A 13,095-nucleotide genomic window follows, 5' to 3' on the forward strand; every position below is an offset into this window, starting at 1 on the left:
CGGGTGAGCGATAAGACAGTCTCGCGTGTACCCAGCATTGCTGAAATCCCAGACTTCCCATGGGAATGAGAACAGAAGGTTTGACACACATCTGTACGTGAGCAGTAACTGCTGAGCTGCCTTCCCTAGACAACGTGCCATGAAGCAAATGAAAGAGAACAAAGCCAATGAATGGCACAGGAGAGAAAGCAGCCTTGTGCTTTCCCCCCTGTGATAAAGGAGTACAGCGAACCTGCAAGGTGCGGCTTCTTGTAGGGAATGGGCCTGGAAAAAATAAGACTGACTGCACCACCGTCCCAAGAAGCACTTTATTAGAACAAAGGACCTCAATCTTCTGAAGTAACTTCCCAAAAATCTTAGCAAACGAGTACAAGAATGGCATTAGTATACCTTTTTTTCATTTAAAATACATCTTTAATTCCAAATAATCTTTAATTTCATATCTACTTGAATCCCAGAATACAAAATTGATAGCAAATTGATCCTGCCCTTGCTTATTAGCTCTTGGAGGAAAGCATGTTTGAACCCTTGTTTTCTACTGCAAGCTGATTCAAATATGTAAATTCAGTCTGGAGAGACACAAGTTAAGTCCAGCTCATTATCATATGAAGTGATTTACATTTTATCTACTTGACTGAAAGCCATGTATTGGCCCAGGTTCACATGCTTCGCTACATAGGTCTGTAATTTAGTTCAGATCCAGTGAAGCCTGAAGTCTGGAGAGCCAACATCAAGGTCATCACAACTCATATTTTCCTGAAATTAAATTCAGACTAGATCCTGAAATGGTTACATTTAATGTCTGATCTTGAAAGAGTAAGGCTGATCTCATCCCAGAACTGACATTAGGTTTAATGCTGCTTGGTAACCAGCAAATATAAAGAAACAGGGCACATCCAATGTTGTACAAGATGAGTTAAGCAGTGCAGCCTCACGTCTTGCATTGCTGCTGCTATACCCCAAGTGAAGCACCTTCAAAATCTTCACTCCATGAACACTTTTCATGGCCAACTTAATGCATGACTTAAGACTGCAAATGAATTTAGTCACAAAGCATCACCAAGATGTGCCTTCACTTACAAAGCACCACAGGCCAAACCAGAGGCCTTTGGATTATAGAGAAAAAAACAGATGCTCTTCTCCTCTTGGAGCTTTTACTTGTGAAGACTGTGGCTACCAAACACTTTCACATCATGTTTTTGCAGCCCAAAGAGCAGAGCAGGGAGGAGTTGCTTGTAACACACTCACCCATCAATCCCCTGTCACTCACACCATGCTGCACCACAGCACTCTGTTTAGTTTGGACTGGTCCTTTGGCTGTAGACACCAAAGCTTCTTGCCTGGCAGTAACAGACCAGTCATTTAAGACACTGTTCAGAGCAATGATTATTGTTGTTGTTTGATTCTGGTATTTTTAGGAAGAGGCAATCCTGCAGATTTGCATCTCATTTCCCAGAATGCCCTAGGGCTTTTCCAGCAGTTGGAATCTTGCAGGATAAACATCTTCCCCTGATTGTAATTGCATTATTAAATATGATTGCTCTCCTCTTCCTTGAAAATATTTTAAAAGCAGCAACAAAGAACACTGCAAGAAAGCATCCTGTTGACAGCATAGAGAATTGCACACCAGAGACAAACAGGAGTATTCCACCTTTAACTTCCACACGCAAAAAAGACTCTTCTAAGCCACGGAGTCTCACAACACCAGACAGAAGCTTACTCTTCTAAATAACTGCAACCATAAGAATCCTTCAGCTACCAAAATTGAGACCACTACAAATAACCGTCTCCATTAAAAAACGTATTGCAATAACTCCAAGAAATCCCCTCAAAGATCAGGGTTCTGTTCCTGTAAATCCTACAGACACAAATAACCATAATCATACAGAAGTCACCCAGGTGTAACTGCAGCAGGTGAAGGAGAGGCTACAGGGGAAATTAATATGATTCTGACCTGCACAAATGCGCTCCTTAGTTCTGAAGTTACACTAAAGAACTTCTTACACCTAATACACAGCAATTGACTCCATCCCTGCACACTCCAGTGATTTGGCTGGTTAAATTCCTTTTCCTCTAGAAAGTTCCTATTCTCTACAATGTCTCACTGCATCTTTTACTGTATACTCCATATTTATATTGACATTTCATGACTATTTACACTTACACACCCCCATATATACACACAACACATACACATTCAAAACACACAACACACAAATATTGTGCTTAGGCATGCATGTGTTTTTCTATATAACATTCAGATAATCCCCCACAGAAACCCAGCTGGGTTGGGGGTAGGTGGAGAAGAACGTGCCATAGCAAACTGCACACTCTAAGTAGCCGTTAAACTGCTTGAGACCACTTCGCTGCTTTCAAGAGCCTCAGCTCAAGTGTTTTCACTAGGCTTTCCACGTCTAACAGCTTCATGGCATGGGAATCAGTAATGCTTCGTCAGTGTATGCTTAAAAAAAAAATAAGTTCAACATCTCGAAAGCAAGGCCTGCTATACAACAGATGGTCTAACCTCTTGAATGTCAAATCCTTCTGTGGCAGGCAGCCCAATTAAAGTGACATTTTTAGCAGCATGCTTCTCTCCACTGTGCCCTTCCTCCCACTTTAGCCTCAATGTCCCAAGGGCAATTGCTCACCACACAATTACAAACACCAGTTTACTCTTGTTCTTTCTCCCCAGTCTAATTTGGAAGAAACTATGATGTGATGATGGTTAATCTAACTCCTGGGTCTCAATGAAGAAAACTCTTTAAAAAGAGAAGACCTTAAAGCAAACATGAAAATCGTCAGCTAACCAGCGTGCCTCCTGAGCTGCTGATTAGGATCATTTCCTTTTAGCCTCTTCAGCTACAGCAAAGGTCTTTGTCGTTCACCTTGTCTTTCCAAAATAAAGAAAATAAAACAGACATGGCTAATAAATAGGGGGGAAAGAAAGAAAGAAAAAAATGGGGGGGGGGGGGGAGGGGGGAGGAAGAACTAGAAGCCATTGTATTCTAGAGGCTTGCTATCATCTGAGTAGGATGTGCTTCAGTATAAAAGAGGTGCCTTGGATTCTCCTAACCTATAAAACAAGACAGTCCCTATGAAATGCACCAGCAGTACCATTTCATGGGACCAGAAGCAGCTGCAGCCAGCTGTGGTGTGAGCAGCAGGTAATCGGCAAGCTCCCACACTGAGATTGGCCGGCCAGGAGTCAGTACTGACACAGGAGCTGTGGGATCATCTGAACTGGGTGCACAGGACATGCGCCTGCAGCAACAGGGACACCTTCCCCTAGATCAAGTTGCCCCAAGCCCCATCTAACCTGGCTTTGAACACTGCCAGGGATGGAGTATCTCCAATTCCTCCTCCAGCCTACAGACACTGATGATGTGGAGATATTTCTATTCCCAATTTACAGAGGGGAAATGGTGGCACAGTTTAAGAAATCTGCCCATGAACTTTGCAGCAAGTACTGCAGGCTTGAACTCAATGTGTTCACACCCTCCTAAGTGAGAACACCTACATAACTCCATTCTGGGTCTCTTTGTCAGTGGAGGTTGACAGCTTTAATACTAACGTAACGTGATGGTCAGGCTGATTCTGCACAGACCTGAGACACAGACCAACACATCCTCCTCCCATCCACCATGCAACAGCCTCGGAAACTACAGCATTTGCAGGGAACCAGGCTTGAAAAAGCACTGCTAGAAAAGTCAATCAGATACTAACAAAAACCACAATCCTACCCATCCCCAAATCCGTGTTTCTCAGATTGATTTACTGTATGATTATAAAGTGAATCTCACACTCAGAGACTGCAGGCTGGAAAACAGGGCGCTACACACGCAACGGCTCCTTTGATGCTGCTTCAGAACGAAGGGGCTGTTTTCTCCCTGCTGCTCAGAGCAAACATTGGCAGCACTGGCAGATTCTCAAGGCATCACTTCATTCCACAGGGCTGCAGGATGTAGCAATGCAACATTTAAAATGGGTAATAAAAATGGCTGATTACGTTAAACTGGCTGCAACCTATACTCCAGCAAGGAACTGAGTGATGGAAAAGCTTCCTCCTACAAGTCTGTAATGTTGCTGGAGGTTATACTTCCTACTGAGGCAGAGCTACTGTGTGTGGTGGGGCAGTACTGCTTGGAGACTAGGGTAAAATACTGCACTCCTCATGAAATGAGTTTCATTCCCAGCTCAACATCAATTTAATCTACCAGAAAAGGAGACTGACCAATTCAGAGTGGATTCTTCATCAAAAGCACAATTTATGACTTCAGATTTGCTAGGATCAGTCTTTAGGTTTTTGTGTATGTAAAATTACTGTTAAATACTCTGAAGCAGAGGTAGCTGGGAGTTTCTTAAGCACTTTGGAAACCACAGACTCCATTTAAGTGCAACGTTGTTATTACTCACTATCAAAGCCGAAGCATTCATTTAATGTGTGGGATACAGTAAAAAGCAGTGACAGATGATTGCTGCCTATCAGGAAAGATAAAAGGGAAAGGATAACATTTTCTTAATCATAAGGATTAAATAAGCTATACCAGCATGCCAGGCATTAGTTATTTTGTGGCCACTTACAGAGCAGGGAAGCTTACCGTGTGTCTATAAACCCTGCATCACAGAAAGCCTGTTTCAATCAGCATTAGATTCTCCAGTTACACTTCATTTCCTAAATAGCTGGCAAGAGCAGGTTTAAAACAAGGCTTTGAAAACGTGCAGGAGTCAACCCACTCCTATACTCTTCTTGCTCTGGCCATGTTGATAAGTGTAATGATATTAAATGTCCCAGCCCTAAGCTTGTGAGCAAACCATACAACTGGAACTTCATTCTGCAGGTTCAGTCTCCTCTGAAAGCATTCACACTGCTTGAAGCTTTTAATAATTTCTAAAACCTTCGACTTCCACGGGAGGATCAAAAGAGAGATGGAAAGAGAATCCAGTCTCCACTACCTGCCTTCCTTTCCTCTAGACAGATGAGCTCCACCCAACGCATCTTTCATGAGGGAAGCAGGGAAAAGAAGCAGGCTATATAATCAGTGGAGGTGCGTGAAAAAGTTCTCAGGAGGTGCATTCCTTCCAGCTTTCTTTACTTCCATCTGCTTTTCTGAATGGAAGCAGCCTCCCTGAAATAGGCCAAACTGAGCCATAAACCTCAGGAGAAGATTTCTCTTGGGAGATCCACCACCTCCACCTACACTGCGAGCCAGACACTGTAGGAGCAATTCCCTGTGGGATTCAACAGTTCTTTTCCTTGCTGGAAACCACAGTGCAGATGTACAGAAAGGAGTGGGAGGTAAGGAGAGGATGGAAGACAAAGCCCAAACTTTTGCAGCCTTGAAGACAGACGCACATTTCTGTGTTTGGAAGGGGGTTTGTGGGAGAAGGCAGGAAGGAATCTAATGGCATTCAGATTGTTTTGTCCTTCCCCACTTGCTCCATCTCACTGGCAGGTCTGACTGTCAGTACCCACAGTGGTTATGAGCCCAATGCCAGCTAGTTGTGGTTCTTATATACATACCCCCAGATCTAACTTGACACAATGCTGTGTAATTGGCAGCTCAAGGGAAGGGGGAGAGATGGGCACTGAATGTGAATTACCTCTCACACCTACGGCAGGAAGATCCTCAGAGACAGAGGCTGGAGTCACCGGCAGGGAGTTTGCCCTGTGCCCATGGACACAGTGGCAGGTTTGCAGACAAAATGACAACTTACTTTTCCAAGGCTGCCACTCTTAAAGGTCCTAAGAACAAATACTCTCTGACAGGGGAGATAAGGACAAAATGAACGCAGGGTAGTAGGCTCAAGCATGGGAAAGGGAGGGTGGCACACTGGAAAGGGTGGTTAATAGTGAAGTTGAGACTGGAAGTGAAAAAGCATCACCAAATTCTCACTCTGCCTCCTCGAAGGAGCTCACTGTATGCCTGTGCTTTTCTGCCGGTTGTCAAATGGAAAAAAATCTAAGCGTGACTTTTTTTTCCTCTTGAATCCATGTTTATTTGATAAGGTCAGTGCCACCTAAACAGGTTTCAGTTTCAAATGTTAAGAAAAGCCTCTATGCAGCTGCATACAAGCAATGGCAATACATCCGCGCCTTCTCCACACTTCCCATCTCTCCCCAGCTTTTACTGGAAGCATGACCCAGCCCTGCAGACAAACACTGTCAGCTATCTGCCACTGCATGAGCACCAGTATCTGCCTGCCCATTTCAGGTGAAGAGGCAGGAAGGGCTCACTGCTCACTACTTCGCTAATGGCTACAGCAGTCTGTCTTGAACAGAAGAGTGCAGTTTCTTGTTTACTCAGAAATATTTAAGTGCAAGATTAATCAGCACAGTCTAGAGCGTCACAGCTCTTTGTTTTGTCCCCAGTCTCCATGTCTTCATATTAAGATCTGGCTCCATCTACCACGCCTTTTCCCATCATGCCTTTAAAGAAACCAGACCGTTTTTAATAATCAGATGCAGTATGGGAACGATAAAGATGTGAAAACCTCGAAAACAGCTTAAGATGAGCTGTAAGCTTAAAAGAGGAGGCTCAAACTCCCCATTCTCCCTAAGGAGAGTGCAGCAGTGAGAGACAGCTCTAAACACCAGAGCATCCATGGACCACTTAAGGGGTACCTGCTGTTAGTCTTTCCATGCTGCTTTAAGATACTTGCCTCTAAGGCAGAGGCTAAGCTGTCCTCCAGGCTAGATCACAAAGGACTAATGGAATGATGTGACACTACAACTCTGAATAAACAGTAAGAACATAGTTACTACATAAAGGCCATGATCTCCATGCAAAGCCCCCACTGTCATCCGGAAGAGATCTGCTACAGACCGAGATTTCAGGTCTTCAGTTAAACGTCAGATCTGTACTGAAATCCTTGAAGATGGTTTGAAGCAGTGACTTAGAATCAAGGCTTTAACAGAGGTTGCACTGCCCCATCACACAGAAGTTATTTCCTCTCTGGTACTTTTGGGGAGAAGGATTTTGGGCCACTTGAATTGGCCCAACAATAAAATTTGCACCTTAACGTCTGGCAAGGGGGAAAACCCACGCCTAATGACAGTGTAGTACCACGTACTTCTCCACCAGTATTAATCTTTAGGGCCTCTACCCCAAGCTACTACTTGCTTACAAGCAGTGCTACCTGACTTGGAAGAACTAATATTCTGAAATGCAAATTCCATAAAATGCAAGAGCAATTACCCCCATTGGACAGAAAAATAAGTTTAATGTCAAGCTGCTTTGCTGCTAGATGTGGCTCCCACAAGCCTCAGAGGCTGATCCATGCCTCTGACAGAACAAAGCTTACCAGGAAAGCCTGGTGATGAGTGACTTCTCTGATTATGCACCAACTGCTGAACACATCCTGAGCTGGACGGCAAATAAATTACACCATGAGCATACACTGGTCTGGATGGACTCAATTGTTTGTTTTAGGAATAATTAATCAAGAGCAAGATGCAATGTGATGAAGCCTTTGATATATACCAGATGAATGTTTAAAGAAAAGAAATGAAGAGACAATCTCTGCCCCTGCATTCCACAAAGACTTCTCATAAACTGGTTATTTTTTCTCAATTCTGACAATGAGAAAAGCCCTTCTCCTCTTTATATAAGCAGAATGAAAAATATTTAGTCCCCAATGAGATTTTACAGTCATATGCAGCTTCTCAGAATCCCAGAGGATACATTAACCCACACATTGCAGTTCAGCTCTCTACAGGGTATCCATAAATGCTCCAGCCAATCCAGTGAAGCTTCTGTCAGTCTTAAAGAAGCAAAACTGCTTATACCTCAATCCCTGATAGCTCAGTCCCCGATTTCTGATACCTGGGAGAATATTCCCAACAAAATAAAGCTAAAAAATGAGGGAAGAGAACCATCACCACGCACCTCCCTGCAGCTGTTTGTACACCCCTCTCTCATGCAATTTTGGCAGCAACTGGACAGCAAAAAGACTTTGCTTTGGCAGGGAACAGACCCACGAGAGGCCACGCCAAGAGATGGTGCCTACACCCTCTCAGTTGCACAAACAGGAGTTTCTACGTTGTTAAACCATTTCCTTATGAAACACACTCATTCACAAAGAGGAAGAAACCAAAAGCCACCTCTGTCTCAAGAAAGTCAATGTCTGTTTCAGTACCACCCCATGCTCAGGTACCTGGTGGTGAGGAGGAGGAAGAGGAAGTAAAAAACACCACAAGTTTTCAAACATTACTGCAAAATACAGTCCCACATGTGTTCATAACCCAAGCTGAATAAAAACTCCATGGAGTACATAAAGGTTATGGTAACTGGTTTACAGACAGAACGAGTGCAGTGAGACTGAGTGTTTTCTCTCATGTCACACAGGAAGCCTGTGGTCAAGGAGAGCGCTGAGCACATCTGGCTAACATCAGCTCGAGAGGTCAGGATGAAGAAGGTAATGAGATGCCTCCATGCCAGAAGCTAAGTTTTCTGAAGCAAACATCACACGGAAGTTGGAAAAAATCACTGCAGTGAATCACACTTACTCAGTCCTCAGCCACACGCTCATGTTACAACCACAAGCACGTTTTTAATTAGAAAAATGATCTAATTGAGATGCATCCAAAACTGCCTCCAATACGACATAAGCAACAATATACGTAGGTAAGAAAGTATGTTGGTTATGAAGGTGTGTGAATTTGTGCAGTTGAGGAAAGGAGTGAGGGTAAGTTGTCCCACTCACTCTCCGCCAAGTTCAGCAATAACACTGAATACATTTATTAAACACAATCGGATTTTACAAGGCACCACAGTGATAACTCTGTAGTAGTGGCAGTGCAAGCAGCAATAAAGATCTTGTAAACACAGAGGTCACAGGCCCAGGTGCTTACAAGCAGGGGAAGGGTGGGTTACTGTAAGCATTATGCTTCACTGCCTCAGCAGTTCTTCTTTTCATCTTGCTTCTCTCGGAGGAGAGGTGAAACAAGACAGAATGGATTATTATTTAATTTATTGCAATAAATCAGGAGCCAAAGCAATTCAAAGGAATTTGGAGCTTATCACTATGCAAAGAAAGAAATCAAACCTCTATCAGTTCAGATCTAAATACAATTACAGGAACAAAATAGCTTTATGTTTAAACCATCTAACTGAGCCTGACAGATGGATACTGTTTATATCCATTTGTATTTATTGAACATAGTAAAAGATTGCAGCTGTTCTGTCAACACCTAGGTGCTTCCAGGGTGCTTGGAGCTCTATATAAATATAACAGCATTTTATGGATAAATATATTCCATGGAATAAACACGTTGGAGATATTGTGATATAACAAGTATTTACATTAACAACCATAATACCTTCAACTGGTTTCTATTGATCTTTAAGCACTTCACAAAAGTATGGCTAAAGCATCTGCACTCCCACCCTACAGACACAGAATTAAAACTCAGAGATTAAGCGCTGCTGAAGGATTTTACAACTCAGTATGAGCGATGGGATTAGAAGCCCGGCCTATTGCTGCAGGCTTTGTCTTCAGTGCTTTAAATCACATTTCCCCCATCCATATCTACCTCTCCACGTCTTTGTGTGCAACACCCAGGAGCCCGTTTCATTGTAAACTTGCATATATTCACTGCCTAATTTTCCATCTCACGCGGTGTCGGGTCAATCAAAGCCAAAGGCAAGGATCTGCACAGTGTTCCTGCTTGCTCAGAGGGCTGAACACAACCTGTCCATCAGCTGAACCCCTCGAACCGCTGACAGCTTATTCCTGTGCTTCGAAATTCAAGGCAGAGCCTCTTGCTCAGCAGCAGTCTCACCCTCACCAAATCTCCCCTGACTGGCCAGAGGATCAGAAAGAACATTGTAATTAACGGAAATCTAATCCCACACTCCTCATCAGTGAGGTTTTGCATATACATAAGGAGCGATCAGTGGCGAGGAATGATGACTGCTCCTTATGTAAATCACACGCTCTACAAGGGAAAGCTTTCAAGCATGGCATGTGGGAGATGAACACACACAGACCTCTGGGTTTTCTTGGGGTTTTTCTCCTGTGTTCAGCTCTCAAGCACTGCACCCTGGGGGAAATCCAACCAAGCACATCTCTCATTTGCCTACTGCATGGGCTTTGAAATAACAGCACCACTGCACATGGGTTATCTTCAGATTTTTTTTTTTCCTTTTAAATTTCACTAATAATTGCAGGCTCTGCTCCACCACAGTCATTTGTGTTTGCAGTTCTGGATTCTAGGATTTACAGTGAGGGTGGTGAGGCACTGGCACAGGGTGCCCAGAGAAGCTGTGGCTGCCTCATCCCTGGCAGTGTTCAAGGCCAGGTTGGATGGGGCTTGGAGCACCTCTAGTGGGAGGTGTCCCTGCCTGTGGCAGGGGGGTTGCAACTGGATGAGCTTTAAGATCCCTTCCAACTCAAACCATCCTGGGATTCTATGACATTGGATGGGAAAGAATAAAGTTTTAACTGGAGGTTGCATAGAGATGGGAGGTGAAACAATCCAAGGACAAAACAGGACTTCTGTGGGAATCCTCAGTAGAGAGCTATTTTGTGTTGCTGTGGCTCCCAAAAAGAATTTCAACTGTAGGAGATGAAGCATTTTTCCTGCTAAGAATTACTCCCTCACCTTCATAGCTCCTGCACCACAAACTCCCAAAGCACTGGGTTACTGCTTTAATGCTCTTCAGAAGATACATAAGGGGAAACAAATTTTATGGAGCTCTCTGGAAAGAAGCAATGGAAAGACTCTACTGGGAGAGAAGAGCTGCTAGCCAGGCAATGAGAAAGGCGCTGGACCACACTAGGAACACATCAAGAACAAAGTACGATTTATCTGGAAACAAGCACACAGATAGAAATGGGGAGAAGGAAGAGGATGCATTTCCCAGAGGGGTGGGGGTGGAAATCAGACTTCCTTTCTGACTAAATAGCTAAACTCTCAGTCATTTCTAAGCAGTGGGAATCACAGTGCTCATTTTAAAACCATCCATCCATCAATTGATAGCCAAAATGGTTTTTATTAAAAAAGGATATCTCATCTCCACTCTGCCTGTGGAAGAGGCAGCACATGGAGAATAAAAAGGACGAAAAAGGAGAGCTGGCCTGCTAATACCATATGGCAAACACAGGAACTGAGCTCAGGCTCCCCGATTCCCAGACAGGAGCCATATCCCCACCGGACCACCATCATTTTTCATCTGCAAACATGCATGTGCGTGCGCATATGCAGACACACAGGCAACAGCAGCATAATCAGCTCTATACTGCTTTGCCACTAAGCCCTGAACTGTGAAATAAGAGCTATCAACTCAACAACTGAAAGGGCATATTAAGAGTGTTGCCAGTTAAACTCTCCAGAGAAGAGCCATCTCCTGCATGTTTATACAGAGCCAAGCACAATGGGGCCAGCAGTTGCCTTCAGTTCCACTGAAAGGATCAGTATCCTAGTTCTTCTTTGGCTGTGGTTGCCCAACTGTGGCTTTGATAATTACCCGACAGAAACACAAAGCTGCTACACCAGCATCTTAAAACACAAAATCATCCTCTATTGCCATGTTTCCCAGAAACATTTTTATAGCAGGCAGCAGTTTCTACTTAGGCAGCAGACGGACCAGAAAATACTGCTTGAAATGCTTTTGAAGTGGAGATGGGACCATAACAGCAGATTCCTACCCCTCCCTCTAGTGAGAGCAGATGTGGATGTAACTCTGGTCAACAGTTCCAGGATATGGCCCCTTCTAAACACACCCCAAGTACTTCTGGAAAGTGCTGAGCATTTGGGGTTGCTTCTAACGTGAAAGGAGGGGTTTTAAACACTCCTTTGTCCTGAACCCAGGACTTCCCAGGAGACCAATGCGCCTCTTAAATCCTGCTCCAAGAGCTTAAGCAAAACATCAACAGAGCATGGATTCTGTGCCAGCAGGCTGCAAAGGGGAGATGTGCTTCACAGCCGAAGCAAGACATCAGAACTTCTATACATAGACAGGCAGTATAATAGTGCCTATGTGCACTAGCATGTCATTCACGCAAGCGCTGAGTTTTGAGAAAGAGAAGAGACAAGAAGTCTTAGAGCACCTTTGGAAAATAAAATGAAACAAAACTAAACAATAAAGGCCTTGAAATCATTTGATTCTGCTCTTAAGTTCTGCAAATAACAAACAAGGTATCTGTACAGAGGCTCCTGCCAACAGCTGCCATTAACATACATAAATCTTATGTTCAAAGGAAGCCTCCAGCAGTCAGTTTTTCTATCTTAATTTGATTCTTTTGACTTTTTCGTCCTGTCTGTTTTCATCTTTTCTCATTAAAAAGATTTTTAAGAAAAGAAATGTTAAAAAAGCCAAACATAGCTAATTATTTTAATGAGCAACCAAAAAAAAAAAAAAAAGAGTTGCTTTCTACTCTGAATATAAGCAAATGTCAACATTGCATGGGGAGCAGAGGTAGCACAGCATCTTAATACTATACAGTCAGCTCCTATATTTGATTAATGAAGACTCACAGGACTAATTTTACACTGCTTCATTAAAAGCCTGGGGCAATTAGCATAAAGGTTAGACTACTACATTATTAAAATGTTAATTTTTTTTTAAAACAAAATAATTTGCTTCTTTTCCTTTCCCTTCGGAAAAAAAAAATCCACACTAGATAGACAAAACAAACTACTGTCCTTTTCAAGTTCTCATGTAGAGAAACATGAATGGCTCCACCTCTGAAGGAAACAGCACAGCGGCTGCCCAGTGACTACGGAAGGGCAGAGGCAATGCTCTCTTGTAAAGCCAACACACAAAGGAAAAAGGACACAGAGTGGTGATAAACTCAAAAGTCAGCCAGCAACTAGAGGGAGGGAAAGAAATCTCTCATTCCAAACAGTGTATCCATTTCTCACACAACTAAACCTGTCTTGCGAACTTCTGCAAGTGATGATCAAAGGTAAAAGCACATATATGCAACATAGCTCAAGCTCAAGTGTACATAATAAAAAGCATCTCCTATTCTTTGAGGCTTTATTGAGAGAACAGAGGAAGAACTGCTTTTGAACTTGTAGGTGAGCAATCCTTTAAAAGCACATCAAGGGGCAGCCTTGCTGTGCTGTTGATTCACCGTCACGATGGACAC

The 13,095-nt window shown here is 43.3% G+C and overlaps 1 protein-coding gene across 7 annotated transcripts in view; it reads right to left on the bottom strand.

Annotated features, from left to right (window-relative positions):
- Positions 1 to 13,095, bottom strand: part of AUTS2 (activator of transcription and developmental regulator AUTS2) — a 733,524-nt gene that overhangs the window by 588,671 nt on the left and 131,758 nt on the right. The window lies entirely within an intron of this gene.

Source organism: Pezoporus flaviventris, unplaced genomic scaffold (genome assembly GCF_033815535.1).
Source record: "Pezoporus flaviventris isolate CSIRO_AGI_PZ_B2104156 unplaced genomic scaffold, CSIRO_AGI_Pfla_v1 ptg000063l, whole genome shotgun sequence".
NCBI classification, from domain to species: domain Eukaryota; kingdom Metazoa; phylum Chordata; class Aves; order Psittaciformes; family Psittacidae; genus Pezoporus; species Pezoporus flaviventris.